Source organism: Ornithodoros turicata, chromosome 2 (assembly GCF_037126465.1).
Source record: "Ornithodoros turicata isolate Travis chromosome 2, ASM3712646v1, whole genome shotgun sequence".
Lineage (NCBI taxonomy): Eukaryota > Metazoa > Arthropoda > Arachnida > Ixodida > Argasidae > Ornithodoros > Ornithodoros turicata.
Window position 1 is genome coordinate 110,991,463 of NC_088202.1, and position 16,043 is coordinate 111,007,505.

At 44.2% G+C, this 16,043-nt stretch overlaps 1 protein-coding gene and 1 long non-coding RNA gene across 3 annotated transcripts in view; one reads left to right on the top strand and one right to left on the bottom strand.

Moving 5' to 3' along the window:
* Positions 1-16,043, top strand: part of LOC135385959 (kin of IRRE-like protein 1) — a 234,995-nt gene that overhangs the window by 143,942 nt on the left and 75,010 nt on the right. The gene's annotated exons all lie outside the window — the stretch shown is intronic.
* LOC135385963 (uncharacterized) lies at positions 9,990-11,830 on the bottom strand. Its single transcript, XR_010420543.1, has 2 exons — positions 11,697-11,830; positions 9,990-11,165 (listed from the first exon to the last, which is right to left on the bottom strand). It is a non-coding gene; the product is annotated as an uncharacterized LOC135385963 (long non-coding RNA).

Here is a 16,043-nt window from a genome sequence, read left to right on the forward strand (position 1 = left end):
GTAGCATTGGCATCTCCTTCCTAAGAGAAAACAGATACCATATATTGCTTGACTTGCGAACTTCCGCAAATTCGAGTGCCCTGCTTGTCTCTGAGTGAGATTGAAGGGTGAAGTGTCCCATCTAAATTGGATTACGTATACATCCAAGACCGAAATAAGGAATTGCTTGGAGTATTAACTCACCGCCAAGTTAACGCCTGTGTTTGTAACTGCTTTCGGTTTGAGACATTCAGTAGATCCATTGAAAGTCAATCTTGTCCAGTGAGATGGTTATTTGTATCAATGTGAACCTGCATGGCAAATTACGCACTGCACAAGTTTTACTTCCAATGGACCTACTGAATGTCTCCAACCGAAAGCAGTTACAAACACATGTGTTTTATTGGTCGTGAGTTAATACTGCAACCAATTCCTCAATTCCTCACTTCGGTGTTGGATGTATGCATAATCGAATTAAGCTGGGACATCTCACCCTTCATTCTGACTCGTCAAAGGCAAGCAGGACACTCGAATTTGCGAAGCTCGAAAGCGAAGCAATATATGGTATCTGTTTTCTCTTAGGAATGAGATGGCGGTGCTGCATATGCCTTTCTAACCGCACGTGCTACGTCTTTGCACTGGTTAAGCTGTTGCAGACAGCACTAAGGATTATGATGATCTTAGACGTGGGCCAATGACGGCCACGTATTGCTTCTCAACACAGGTAAAAAAATATCAATACGCTTTCACACAACAGGAACTTAGCAGAATTCCAGGTTCAGATTCAACAGATCACAGTTCATAAATCCGAATAGGGTGCACATGATGATGGTAGAAGGGGAATGGTGGACCATTGGCCAGTCTACTGTCAGTCTATAGAAAGCCAATAGGCAGGCAATGGCAGATATCCATTTCCATTCTATAGCAGATTACCTATAGACTGTTGGTGCCAATCTTCCATTGACAGGCCAAAGAAAAGATACACGATAGTCCAAAAGATGTCTGTACTCTATAGACGTGAAACAGACAGGCTATAAATTCATTGTGCAAAGGAAGTCTATTCAGGAAATAGGACGTCCAAAGGATGTCTATGGACTGGCTAAACTTATTTTTGTAAGGGGTAGCTTCTCACTAGGGCCGTGGCGCGCCACGGCCGTGCACCGCTCTGGAGCAGCCTGTGCACGGCGCAGAAGTGCACGGAGCGTCGATGCGTGGCGCAGCCAGCGAACTCACTGGTGGGCTTATTGCCGGCGGTACTCCAAACGTAGTATCAGACGACGTGTCTAAGGGGAACACAACATCAGTTATGTGCGCTGCGTTTTACTCTAACAGATGGTCATGGGATGACCATGAAAATGGTGTCCCACTGAAGACCAGAAAATGCAACAGAACGACCATGAGAATGGCGTACCAATGAGGAACGGAAAATGGAACAGAAGAGAAACGCATACCAAGGTACAAGAAAGACTCCCAGGAAGCGAGAGCGATGTCTTGTTTCGTTGCGGGCCTATCGAAAAACACAGGGGAATGAAGGATGTTGTTGGAAGCATGTTGTTCCACAACGGAAGCGGAGATCAACCGTACACAAAAACGCGATTCAGGGAATGGGCGCTGCCATTAGTGCTGCCACCTCGTGGTAGTTACAGGAACTTTCGTGCACGTGTGGACTGCCGTTTGCCGAGTCCCTTCATCTTCCTGTGTGTGTTATCGTTCATTTTCGTGCCCGTTCATTTTCTCCCGCTCGGGAACCGGTGTAGACATACCGTATCGGCAAGCATCCCTCACGTGAACAACTGTGCACATCGCACGCGGAAGCAAGCAATCTTCTTTTTCCTTGAGCTTTCGAATGTTGATAAGCTACTCAGATGTTTACCGGATGACCAGTTCTATCGAATGTTACGTTGTCGTCAATCATACTCATTAAAGACGGCAGCCACCAGTATTCATCCCAACGGGAAGAACTATTTTGGCAGTCCACCCCTGTTGTGTCGTCGGTGGGAGCGAGGCTAAGGAGCGCACGGAGACTGGTGGTTTGAGAGTAACGCGACAGGGTCTATACTAGAGACAATTCCGTTGAGTATGTAGCAGCAGTATGTAGGAGTACGTAGGAGCATGTATGTAATCGTTGGTGGATTGTGGTCCATCAATGACATTACGAAGTTGAGTAGGCGTGTACTGTACCCAGTGAAGCGTTTCTATAATTTTAAATTTTCGGCGTAGTTTCTTATCAGTTCAGCGAATCAGCAGCTATGCTGTCGCAATACGCCTCGTTGCGTCAGCAGACAGACAGACAGACAGTATTTTTAAAGCTTCCGTGTAACCGCCGCGAAGCAACTATGGCCATGAGCGTTGTACAATGCGGGCAGATGGAAGAGAACAGCAGCAAGGAATTAGAAACGGGGAAGCTAGTATTCGTCCGGCCTCAGGGAATTTGTCCTGCCATCTCAACTGGAAGGCTAGTCGGAAGGCCCGGGGAGTACTTCGGACAAAGCAGCCTGTGTTGGTATTCGATCCCACCACCTACCAATTCTTAGCGTGACCTAAGGTCTACAGCCAACTAGCAGACGTTGTACCCACTCGGCCCTGCCGTCGGTACACTTACAATATGTTTTTTTTTTCTTTCTCCGCACTCGTCTGGGGATTTTTTTTTTTTCACATGAGCACATTGGCGCTAAGTTTGGGCACCACGTCCAAGCACTTGCACTTTTTAGAAAAAAAAAAAAGACTGTTCTGAGCAGCCTTTACAGAATTCAAGCTTGTTTCAATTGGTGTGCGTAGAAAGCCGTCATGGTAACTTCCTTTCGATTGCTGGTTTTTTTGCCCCAAACTCCATTACAACTTTTTCTGGAGATTCACGCAACACCTTAAAAAGCGTGAAAGTTGGGAACCGCGAAGGAAAATTCTACGGCTCCCCCGGGAATGTTCTCTTTCTGAACTTCCCCTGTTTTTAAGTGCAACGGAAAATGTCTTAGATTAGGTCTTAGGTTACTAGCAGGGATAGTGTGACATGCTGCAGACCACTACACGAAAGAAACTTGGATAGAGAGAAAGCATTCAGCTGAACGAAAGAACAGGACCTACCGCCCCTTACAGTTTGTCATAGTGGAAGGTGTGCTGTCGGAAACTCCAGAACAGGGCATGATGCACTTTTACGCGGTATTTACCAACGATATTACATTGTAACAAAATTATTAATTTCGATTAATCAGGATAGTAATGGATAATGGCCGAAGAAGACACAGAAGGCAAAGGCAGTCGGAATTTTTAGGAAGGAATTCGTCGACTTGGGCGCGGACTGGGTCAAGATGACAGGTTAACGCAAATTGCAGACATTGTCAGCAAACTGCAACTATCGAACACGTCCTGCTTCATTGTAGGGCACACACTGTGGTGCGGGAAAAATACTCTGGGCTATGGGGGAGTAGTACGGTGGATGATGTCCTACATCAGTCTCTTCCACTGAAATATACTCCAAATCTCGCAACCTAGTCTGCTTCCTCCAGGAATATGAACTGGCGCAAAGTCTGTAATTCAGTGTATTTCCTCACGAGTCTTCTCACCAACCCTAACAATGAACGCCCTACAATTCAACTTTTGACCGTCATTATTTCAATATCTGATATCATCTCATCTCATCCTGGCTACAGGCGTGACGCTGCACTCAAGCAAACAACGACAAGCCGGTCTTGTCACCTCCACCACCACGACACGCTAACCTCGGCCGGCATTTAAAACGACCGCTAATCTATCTGCAACGGCTAAGTGACCGTTCATTACAGTTACATAGAGCTGAGGTAAAGGCGGGGCTGTCATAAAGCGGCAGAGTTCATGAGGTGCGTTGATTACTCAGCCACTACCATGAGTGTGCTTAATTGCGTCAAAACTCATGAACAAATGTGCTTTGTTCTAAGGTAAATTCTGTATAGATAGAATTTTAGAACGGGAAAACTGCCCCATTATGTAGAGAAAAACAGCTGATCGGATGACACTCAAACGGTCTTCACCTCTTTTGAACTGACAATTTTTCTTCGTTCCTTCACTGATAGAATCGGGGTATGTATGAACCACATGATCCTTAAAAGTGATTTTCTCAAAATACTGTTTCCTTGAATGCACAGTGATGATGATATGATATGATGAGATTTCGTTAGTATATACCATTCGCCCACGAGTGCTTCATGTGCTCCTTTTACGAATTCTAATTTAAACACAAGATACTGAGGAATATCGGTGTACTATATTATCGCGAGGGGGCGTGATTTCCAAGTCGATTGCTAGTAATTATTGTATCAGATGGAGAGTGGCGGCACAATGCTCCATGTGCTCACACACTAAACTGCGGATCATAGGTTGGTAGTAAGCTCTTGTCGTGCGTTTGACGATGGCTTGAGAAAAGAGGCATCCCTCGATTCTCATCGACTATCACCTTGAGTGCTAGCACTGACGGTACCAAGCTCCAGGACTCGCATTCTTTCAGGGGGCAATCATTAAACACGTGTTGCAGCAACCGATCTCGCTTTTTCAGATTAGCGGAAAAACCTTGGTGTTATAAATATATGACGTATAACGGTAACGTTGCTGACAATGAGTTACGGTAATGTGTTCTGATACACTTCTCTTCTACAGCACTGTTTCTGCTCAGGGCCATGAAATTGTAGCCAAGCATTCTCCGCTCTTCATTCGAAGGTTACCTTGCATGCATTAAAAGCAGCAAGGTCGACACAGCAAGTCAGCAGTAGAGGACGAAATGTGTAGGGACTAACCTCTCCCCGACATTTCTTGTCTCCTTAAGGGATAATGAAATGTTTCACTTGCCAACCGCAGATTGTTATTATCGATATTTCTGTCGATATTGCAATACGGATGGAAGTGGATTTCGATTGTACATAATCTGGTGGACGATTTCGAGTAGCGACCTTTAAGTCCTACATAATGATCAGAACTACAACAGAACAGAAAACAGAACATAAAATATGGAGATAATGGCGTGTCTCATTAACAGCTACTAGAACCGAGGGATCTACAAGCGGCGCTCGTGAATTCACAATACTGGAGACATTTGGTGGTCGATTTTCTTTTCTGCACAAGGCATTAGATACTACAGCACGTGGGAGAGAACGATTCCCCTTAAAGTTACAGCCCTAGATGAAGCTAAATAAGGGAAAGCTCCTTTAGGGCGTGCACATGAAAAAATGTACCGACCAGAAGCTGAGTCGGTTCACCCATTTAGCAAATATTTGATGACGGACAATTACTGGTAATGGTCCAGGTACCATCGATTGCTCCCTTCGCAACGAACAGAAGGAATGTAGATACGCGGTCGATTTCTAACATCCTCTGACGCCAAGGGGAGAGTTCGAATGGATCGCCGAAGCTATGAGACAGTACTATATTTCGTTTACCAATTCAGGAATTTGGAGGCCCGTGGACCGCGCTTTGTGGAATAAGGATTCGCGGGATAAATGAGAGAGGGAAGGAGAAGAGGAAGAAAACGAAAAAGGACTCACAACCACACACGCGCGAAGGCGTTTTTAGGGTTTGGACGTTCGATATGTTGGTGTCCGCCTATGCGAATCTGTGCCTTGTTCATACTCTGCAGCTCCGTGGGTTTCAATCTTCCGCCTCTTCCTTTCTTGTGGCAAAAACGAGTGGGGGGTGGGGGGTGGGGGAGGTATATGTTTATTAAGAAAAAAACAGAACGGAAAGGTTAGCCAGGCCAAGAGCCGGTTCGGTATTCCAAAAAAATGAAAAATGGAAAAGCAAAAAAACACTGAACAGAAAAAGCAGGAAAGAAAGAAAGGGCGAAAGAAAGAAAGAAGAAAAAAAGACACTAGAGCAAGGTACTAGAGGGCACTTCCATTGGGAAATCAGTAAGCAGTTTTGTGAACAATTTTTATTCCGCGGTAATACGCAGTTAATTGTGATGTTGAAAGAGATAAATAAAAGGGATGGGAGGGAGTTCATCACGCGGCGAATTCGGTTACTTCAATAAAAGGACCTCTTCTCTCCCTCAAACACACACAAAAAAACAAAGAAAAACGAAAACGAAAAAAAAAAACACAAGACTAAACAAGCGGTTAGCACAGTGCACAGTGAAGCACACAGTCCTAGTAAACTATCTCAAATGCACTACTCTGCATAAAAGTCATAATATACAGTGTTTTCACTATGCCTCAAACGTTTCTTCATGTTAGATTATAGTTGTATTGTGTACCATTTCCTTAGGCGAACCCGTGTATGTTGTGTGGTTAGCACCGCAGTGTACGACAGTCTGGCTGGGTGCATCCGGCCCCGTTCGGCACTGCTGGTGTACGAGAAAGCGGAGATAAGTCTAGCGATGTGATGTATAAATCAAACGTGCTTATTTTGCAAATTAACGGTTGATAACTTTGGGCTTCACACGTCTTATTATTTTTGTGAGAACCTTATTATCAGAACTGAGAACAGCAATATTGAGAAACAATCGCAGTATGCACTTAGTACCGAAAACGATATTGTTGAAATCTCTTCGATCTCAGCTTATGTGTCTCAATTAGACTGTCAAATAACTTCATTGAACATCACTATAATTCATCGAATCCAACCATCGTTTCGTGCAACCAGAAAAGCGTCGTGTTCACACACACGCTGAAAACTGAGAAGGCCTTAATGATGCGCTTGTGATATATCGCTATTACCTGCGGCCTTACTTGTAATTTTGATATGGCTACTGTTCATTTCAGGTCACTGCCAGTCCAAACTGTATTCGAAATCAAAAATTTCCTCACACGCCTTTCTATTTCGATTGGCGGTAACAAAGCCAAATGAGTCGCACATTCTGGTTGCCTTTTAACTAACCACCTCCGCTCAGTAATGAGCGCTGCAAAGTCTCCGGTTGGTTACAGCGCACGCAAGGAAAATGATTGCTTTCAGAAGGGTGTAAATTATAGCTAACTACCGCGGAACCCGTGAATTTCACTGTGCCTTGATTGGAGCCCTCTTAACAAGCGACCTTTGAAAGACTTTCTAAAGAATATCGAATTCGCAGTAATCGATGATCGTGCAGGATCAGCAGATTCTTTTTACGCGTATATATACATTTTTTCACCGTCTTACTTTCTCGTGCGCTTTTTCTGTTACCGGTAGGGAAAATGCAAGGAATCGATGGGGAAAATATTGTTAGTATGTCACCGCAAGCTTGAAACTGTAATGTGGAATTGAAACTCAAATCATTGAAACTATGCTCCCAAACCTGTTGACTGGTGCTTACATGCTTTGTTTCCTGTGTTTTTATAGAGTTGAAAAAACCGCATGGCAGTATTATTTTTGTGTAAAAATGAATGATGTGGTAATTATAATGACGATAATAATCATTACGAGATTTACCTACATGTTTATCTTATATTATACCAGAGATGAGGAAGTTACTCAACAATAGGAATTCGTTGCAGGTTAAGTTACTGTGCAAAAGATGTAGCTATAGCAACGAAGTTACAAGTAATGGAAATGAACTTGAAGTCCCCAAGTTACTTTGGGAATGTAACAGGTTACTTTGAAGTTACTGGGTAGGTAATATGCGCTCTTTAGTTCTTGACCTTTCTGCAATTAGTTCATATCTTGATGTCGCAATGGGTGGTACAGAACATTTCCGAGTAGTTCTCTGATACATCGAATTCATACTATACTCGTGTTCAACGTAAGAAGGAAAAGAAATGTAGTCCGTCATCTACGTATGCCGTTGGAGATAAGGAGACACAATAGCGCGCCAGGGGGCTTAATCGTTTCATATGTTCAACTTAACGGCACGAGACAGCTGAACGAGTCGTTCAGGCTAACGAAACGAGCAACTTTATCGATGCTTTGCTGTGGCCACTATCTGTGCTCCTCGTGAAACTTCTTCTTTGTGGTTATTTTGCACGTTGCGAGCGCTCACGTGTTGTGATGTCACCGCTCTGAGCGAAGAGCAGGCTGGCACCGAGGCTGCATCTTCTCCGACCAATAGGACTGTTCCATTTGTTCCGATAGCTCGCATCCTCCTGCTCTCATAAATGCTCATTGCGTTCCAACACTGATCTCTATGTATAAAGGCTGGATCGCGTATGGGAGAGGGGCTCGTGGGAGAGAGGCACGCATTCGGGCCGCCATGTTGGTGGGCCCTAAAACGCTGCGTGTGCCCATTGGAAACAATGGGAGGCAACAGAGATTGTGAGTATTTATTGCGCTACAGGCGTTGATCATTGTTTGTCGCCACGCGATTTTGTAAGGTGCCAGTATACTGATGTATCCTAACAGTGTTTCGCAGGTGCCCTGCATTTCGATTCTTAATAACGTTATGTTTTGCATTCCGAAACTAGACCGTCACTGCAGTGCAGCGCTGGGAAATTGTACTACAGCACGTTTCCCAGCCAATATTTCAATAAGAAACGATGTGAGGTTAACAACAACCATGTATATAATATCCCGTGCTGCGTTCTGGACAAAAATTGTTCCACAAAGAACGGTCCCAGAAGGGATACCCGCATGGTAGAAAGAAATCGCCCCGTAGAATCACAGCCGTTGTGTCAAACAGGCGTATGCGTTTAATTTGATTGATATCAAGCAAGAAAGGGCCTTTTAGTGAACGACAGTGGTGTCTTCGATGTAATGCCTCGCAAATATGAACACACCGAAGCATCCCAAACAATTACTGCACGCAATTAGATTACGCTTAGGCCAGTTAATCTAGGTGTTGATGTAAACTTAATAAAGTTATTTAGTAAGTGGTAACACCTCCTTGAGACACAAAACTTATATCCTTTTGAAGTACAGCACTTCTTTTTTCTTCTTCCTTCATTTTTTCTGATTATTTGCAGGTGAAATTGAATGTCCTTCTCGCGTACTCACATGCTTTTGCTGAATAGAACTGCAGCGTGAACAAAGCTGCGTAAGGATGGGGGCCTGCCATCCACTGCTGACTTTGTCATGCTAGTTATGTGGAGCACGTTGCAAAAAATGCAGCTGCACATCTGAAACTCCAATCATTATCATCGTCATCTAAAAGGGAATGTGGTAGCACTGCTGTGAAACCAGGCACGATTTCTGAAAACCCTCTATGGCACTTTCCGCAGTCTGCACACTTTTCTTCAGCGTCAGTCTCTCTCATAGGAGTCACTTTGCATTAACAGTGACTCCCATCTTACATTTTCATGTGCGAGGGCTCTCTTGCACTACACATGTACGGTTTCCCAACTGCAACATGACGATTTGGAGCTTGAAACTGGAGCCCTGGTGTTCCCTGTGTATGAAATGATACCAACTGAATCTTGTCAAACGTGATGTTTAGTGGAAGATGGCTTTCTTGGTTGTGCATTCTGAGTGACAAAGATTAACACGATATGCTTTTGTAAAGATAAGTGATGTTATGCTCTATTAATAAAGAAAATATACATTTTTCAAGTTCAACATTTATTCTGGCATATACGCATTTCAAGATACAATGAATGCGCAGGGAAGTGACAAAACAATACATTTATTGTTTTGTGACCTCCCTGCAATGACAATATATATCACAGAAATGACAACGTACAGGTACACTATGTAAATTTGTTGCACCCAATTTTCATACATGCTGAATTTTAAATTTTTATTTTGCTGCCTATGTGTTCAGTGTATTACAAATTGCGTAATGCAAACAACACTTTGTTAATTTCAAGCTTTTTGCTCCCATCCAAGATATTCCTGTCCTGAAGGAACCGCCCCTTCGACACCATAAATATTCAGTAGGTTTCACTCTGGCAGGCCCTGCCACTGCAAATTTCCTGAATTGAAACCCTTCAAACTGTGTCATAACCTTAAATACGTCAATATTTTTGCAAGTAGTTTACATGCTGGAGGACACTCCTCCTGCAGCTAAGGCAACTACAGAGAGTTCCAAGAGGCCGAAGGTAAACCTACAGCTGCATGAGTTTGATCAACAGTAGTGCATTCTCAAGAAATAATTTTCTTCTTATAGCATATATGTGCATGCCTAGTAACTGAAACAATGACCACAGTTCCGCAACGAGTTTTAATTCCTGAGGGTGTACACTGTAGAGGTGGGTTAGATCTACAACAGTTAATACAAGGTATTATATACTATGAATCAGTGATGGCCACTAAGTACTTCTACTATAACTACTAACTACTTTGCAATGGAGTAGTTTAACTAGTAGTTCAACTACTTTTCAGGCAGGGTAGTTAAAACTACTTCTTTAACTACTGCAGTGTAGTTTAACTACATCTATAACTACTTAATGTTGTCCATCAACACCAATCCCATTCTATAGCGTTCTAAGACCCCTAAATATGAATCACAAGCAGTGATAAAAGTGAAAATTTAGTACACATGCACGGCACAATTGCTCTGCACCTCCGTTCTCATCAAACAAGTAGCTCAAGGTAAAAATCGGAAGCACTGCCATGCCGTAAAGCTTGCGGCAAAATCGGAAGTAGTTGGCGCCTGCAGTAACCTAACTACTGTAGCCAACTACTCGAAATGGTAGTTTAACTAGTAGTTGCACACTACATTTCTGCAAGTAGTTGATAACTACTTTTTAACTACAATCAGGTAGTTTAACTACATGTAGTTAACTACTGGCCATCACTGCTATGAATACCTTTAAAAATCTCATGTGACACATATGCTTTTACTTTTTGGAGGTGCTGCGGTGATCGAAGTTTGTGGGCACTGCTCAGGTTTTGCACCCATTTCTTGCGTATGTCGAGGCAGCTGTGAAGGAGAGAACATTTGTTAGGTTGCAACTAGTTAAAAATAAATATGTTGTTTAGTAAAAGCATCGCATAAATGTTTAAAACATCAGTTTAAAACAGGGTTTACAATCTTGATATCTTTTAAAAATTTCAACGTTTAAACGCTGTTGTAAAAGAAATTATAGCTTCATCACTAAGACACAATGCTGGGTGAAGGGGTCTAAGGTGTATATAAAGCTCTTTGAAGTGATGTGTTCCATGATGTGAACATGTAAAGAGAATGTACAAAATTGAGAGAGGATCACCACAGTGCGTGCACTGGGGTGGTTCCTCCTCGTACAGTAGGAACCCGTGAATGAGGAACATGATACTTATCTGTAAGCTCGATCGCATCAGACGATGACACAGGTGATGCTCGATGACACAGACGATCCTCCGGGTAGCCCCCGTGAGGAAACCTGTATTGAGGGACCACACTGCTGCAAATAACACGACAAGATACAAATTATTATTATCGCAACAAGCTGACAACATAGCTCAGACACAAAGGCGGTATGCAAGTCACACCACACCACCGTTACGTAGGATTCTTTGTCACAAATCAAACCAAGGCAAGAAATAATACCGATACAAGAAAAAGGGTGACTATCTTGGTCTTATTATGACGTAATACTGAACTTATACGCGAAGGTGGTTCAAAGAAATGACTGTGCACTTGCTTCCGTAGAGAACACTTGGTACCGTGCTAGCAATGCATGCAGAAAAGCGCTCGAGTGCTCGCACATATTGATGACACCACTATCAGTGTAGTGTAACATGTTATCTCCAGCATGTTGTGCACTCAAACTGTATTTGCCGGCGGGTAAAATGCAAGTGGGTTAGATTGAACCTCGGAAGAGCGATCAAACAACTTGCACCCAGTGCTGGTTTTGGACAAAAAAACACTTCATAATTGTCAAATAAATGTACAGAATGGACGCCTATTTATACCTTGATAAAGAATGACTCACCTGTAGAAATTTCGGCCCGGTATCATTGCCGGTACGGTTGGTACGACCGTAATTGCAAGAAGTTGCCATGATCGCTGCGGCGACTGTTTTCGGTACAGTAATATGGCGGCCGGTTGCCGCACGATCGCGCTCCCTATCCGCGATCCAGCCTTTTACAATCGAGATCAGTGCGTTCCAATGTTCGTTCCCAGGCTCGTTCATCATCTTCTTTTTCTTCCAGTTTCAATATATGGCTCGCTAGTCGTGTGAAAATAATGAACAAGCATGTACGTCACTGTAAGGATAATCGTCGAGCAATAGGCAAAAAATTGTAAATCATTTTCCTACCCTGACGATGGTGTCGGGTGAGAATGGTCTTAAGTATGATACGAGAACTAGTTTGTGCTGAGTTCTAGGGCACGTGGGAGTCCGAGACCAGAAAGGAAAGACGTAGTGGTATCAGAAGTATCAAAAGAAGAAAGAGGAGGCGGCTGCCCGTTCTCCTCAACGTGTACAAATAGTTCATTAACTTTATGTACATTTTTCCTTCAAGCATGGAAGTACAACGCGCAGCCTTACTGTCAGGCTTCATAAACAGCGCGAACAGCATTTCTTGCCGGACAGAACAACTTTACAAAATCTATCTGGTCCAGTTGAAAGGCATCCTGACGCCTAAAATAAAATAAATTCGCAGTGCAACGTTTTTCTAGTGAGCTTGAAGAGAACGTTAGTGAACTGTTTTAATTCCATGTTAGCACCGCGAAGCAAGAGAATGTTATGAAACTATTCACGACAATCAACCTCAGAAAATCCACAGAATGCTTTGCTCTTCACGTTCATTACTACGTCAACACTATGTCCGCAATGCACTATTAAAGATAACACTTAGAACACTACTATATGCATCCATTTCGCCTTTGTTGTTCATCACATCACAACACCCGTAGCTATCAACACGGACTGAAGTACACGGTCGCAGGTTCTCACAAACGGCGCGGAGAGCGTTTCTTGGCGGACGGAAGAACTTTACAAGATCTGTCTCGTCCAGTTGAAAGGCATCCTGACGCCATCACATCCATGGGGCACAGTTAGCCGCTTGTGTGATCGCCCAAGCGAAAAATCCCTCCGCCATCTTCCTTGGGCAGCTTCAACGTCAGCTAGTCGTTACGAATAACGTAACGAAGGAACTTATCGACGTCCTGCTGTGGCATAATCTCTGCTCCTCGTTTAGCTTCTTCGTTGAGGCTATCGTGCTCGTAACGAGCCGTTACGTGTTGTGATGTCACCGCTCTCAACGAACTAAAGCTGCCAACGAGGCTGCAATCTTGTTGACCAATGAGGTTGTTTGATTTTGTTTGGATAGCTGGCATGGTTTGTCTATGGCTTGTCGTTGTCACTTCTTCGTCTTCTTTCTCGTCTTCATCTGCATCTTCTCGAGAATAGCTCACAGTCCTCATGTAACCACTGGTGTAAATACGATGAAAGGGGGAGCATGTCGTTTTGGACACAGTCGTGGAGCAATACATGTTCGTTTCTGCAGAAATTCCGTTTCTGCAAATCTCCAAATGAAGATGTTTCACATTCTAACGAGTGGGTAGACCCACTCGTTAGGCAAACGATCTCATTCGATCGTAACTGGACCGAGAGATTACGCTCCTGTCACTTTAACGAAAAGAGCGCGTCACACACCACGTGCTCGAGCTCCCGAGTGCCTCGAGCTTCGTTAGATCAGGAGCCATGTCGGCTATGAAGCCTGTGAGCACGTGAACACATTCGTTAGGCAGACGACACCGTCGCTCGTTACGCGAGCAAGAGATTACGCCTTTGTCCCGTTAACGAAAAACGCACGTCACGCGTCACGTGAAACGTGTCACGTGTTCGTGTTAACGAGAGCTCCGCCCCTCGTTGGCTCGCAAACGATGGAAGTGATTAAGCCCTCTGGAGAGATAGTGCAGCGCCGCCATGGGGGAGGGTTCGCGCAGTGTCATGCGGCCAGTCTTAACAGCCAATACGGGAGCAGAGTGAGTGGATTACATTGTATCGCGGAGAAGGGAGGGTGACGTCTTTGTGCCCAGCCATCATGTCTGCGGCGCAGTAATATTTTGAGAGCTGACAAGGCCGCCAAACATTTCACAATTAATGGTATCCCATGAAAGAACGCAGGTCATTATACCCAAATGTACATTTCGTTCGGCTCGTGCCAGCTCATTGACCCATATAAATGATTTCAAAGCTGAGTAACCAGTGGGCCTCTCTCCACCACGCATACGGCACATAGGTACGTAGCCTTTTGCCGTCCAGAGTAGAGATGCAAAATTTCCTGAAATTTTGAATAGCTCGAAAAAAAAAACGTTTTCTTTTCTTGTTTTTTTTTTCCGAAAAATTTGAAAAAATCGAAACGAAACTGCTGAGTCGAAGCATTGCCGGCCAAGCCACAGCATACAATGAGCTAGAAACTTGGGTAGTGTTCACCCTCTAGGCATAAATGCAGAGCAGAGCATCCCATGAGACTGCTGTCTACTCAGCGATAGGTAATTGGAACAACCCGTCCACTCCCACCAGAACTCCGACATTATGTGAACGCGACGGCGATCGCTTGGAGCAGCCAGACGGAGCTCTAAGTTGGTGGTTGTTGGCGTATTAGAGTCACCCAAGGCACTGTTGGCGGGTTCGAACGCATCGAAGGCACGAAAATTTACATTTTTGAATTTTGGCGCGTGGAAATTTTGGGCAATTTTTCCGGAGACGAGGAAAAAAACCGAAAAAACTTTTTTTTTCCCCAAAATTCCGGGTTTTTCCGGGGCTTCGCATCTCTAGTCCAGAGCTCCGAACGTGACGTTTCAAATTACCAGTCAATAAACAGGCTTCATTATCAGCTGTGAGGCGGAGTGTTCCGTTTGTTTGTGTGGAACTACGCTCCCATGGTTCCGAAATTCAGCGTCATGACATCTCCAACAACTTCCGCATGGCGCAAACGTCAACGGTTGGGCTGCTATCATACGACACGATTCAAACCCGGGTACCTCCCAGTCACGACGTGACATGGCTAGCACGCTAACCACTGTGCCACGCGAGCTGGTGACGCGATGCCGCCAAAGTTCGGCAGCCCAGCCGTCAGAACCATTCGAAGATGACGAAGATCACCCATCGCTCACCTACCTAATACCCAAAACGCACCTATGCAGGATCCACATCCCGCGCAATCGTGATTAGGCAGCGATTGTGATCGCCCTCGGGTGCGGACAAAGCGAGTCTCGGCGACAGCGATCAACAACACAAACACTTGTCCCCCGATGAAAGATGAAAGTCCTTCACAATCACTTGTCCCCCGTTCGCGAACATGATAACACACTTCAAGGAGGGTTGGCGCAGGCGCAGTGGCTTCGTTTCGCCCTCGCCTTCTCGCTACTCGCACTGCCGGTTCCGGGTTGGCAAGATGGCGGCGATGACAGCGGCCCGCACGAAGAAAACAACATCGACAAACTTCGAAACAGATGAAATCGCATTTGTATTAATGTGAATTTCTTTAAAGTATAGGCATCCTGGACCAGTGTTTTCTTTTAATTTTTAACTTCTGGGGGTATTGTGTAAAGCTTCTACCAGACGGCTGCAAATGAAAACCAAGATCACGAACGTGAAGTGCAGACGGTACGACGTGCCCAGCGGGATTACGCCGACCAATATTGCGGACCGATCCAGATTGTGTGCGACAGTGCGTTTTCCGGAACTTTAGCGCCGGATATTCATTCGCTCTCGCGGTGCGGTGCGTGCTACTGCGCGGAAAACGTAGTGCGCGTGTGATATCTAAATTGAACACATTTCTTTTCCAGTTTGAGGTTGTAACTGTTTAGATTTTGAATAGTATAAGACTCACATTCGTCTAGTCCATTTCCGCAAGTGAAATAAAATCATACGTGCAGGGCCGGTGCTAGGTTTTCTGGGTGTTTGTAGATGGGGGGGGAGGGGGATGTGCAATAACTTGCTTTGAATAGCATGCACTACGTTAACATTTCTTCATACCTTGTCATACTGACATTTAGGAACCATAGATGGTATTGTAGAAGGTATGATGTTTATTTTGACTTGTTTGACCATAATCACTCACTTTCCAATATAGCAGATGACTGTTTACATTGGAATTGCCACAACACTTAACTGAATCCCTATTAGTGACAGTGACCACCACAGAAAAGAAGCACTAAAATTTTACAGATATCCACCCAGTGATTCTGCAGCCATAAGGTGCTTACAATATATCTTAGAGCACTGTAGTGTGCTAAATTGTTTATACTGCAGTATTACTAATCGCTAATTAAATTTAAACTAGTATGTGAGAATGATATACTGAAGTGAATAAATACATAAAGC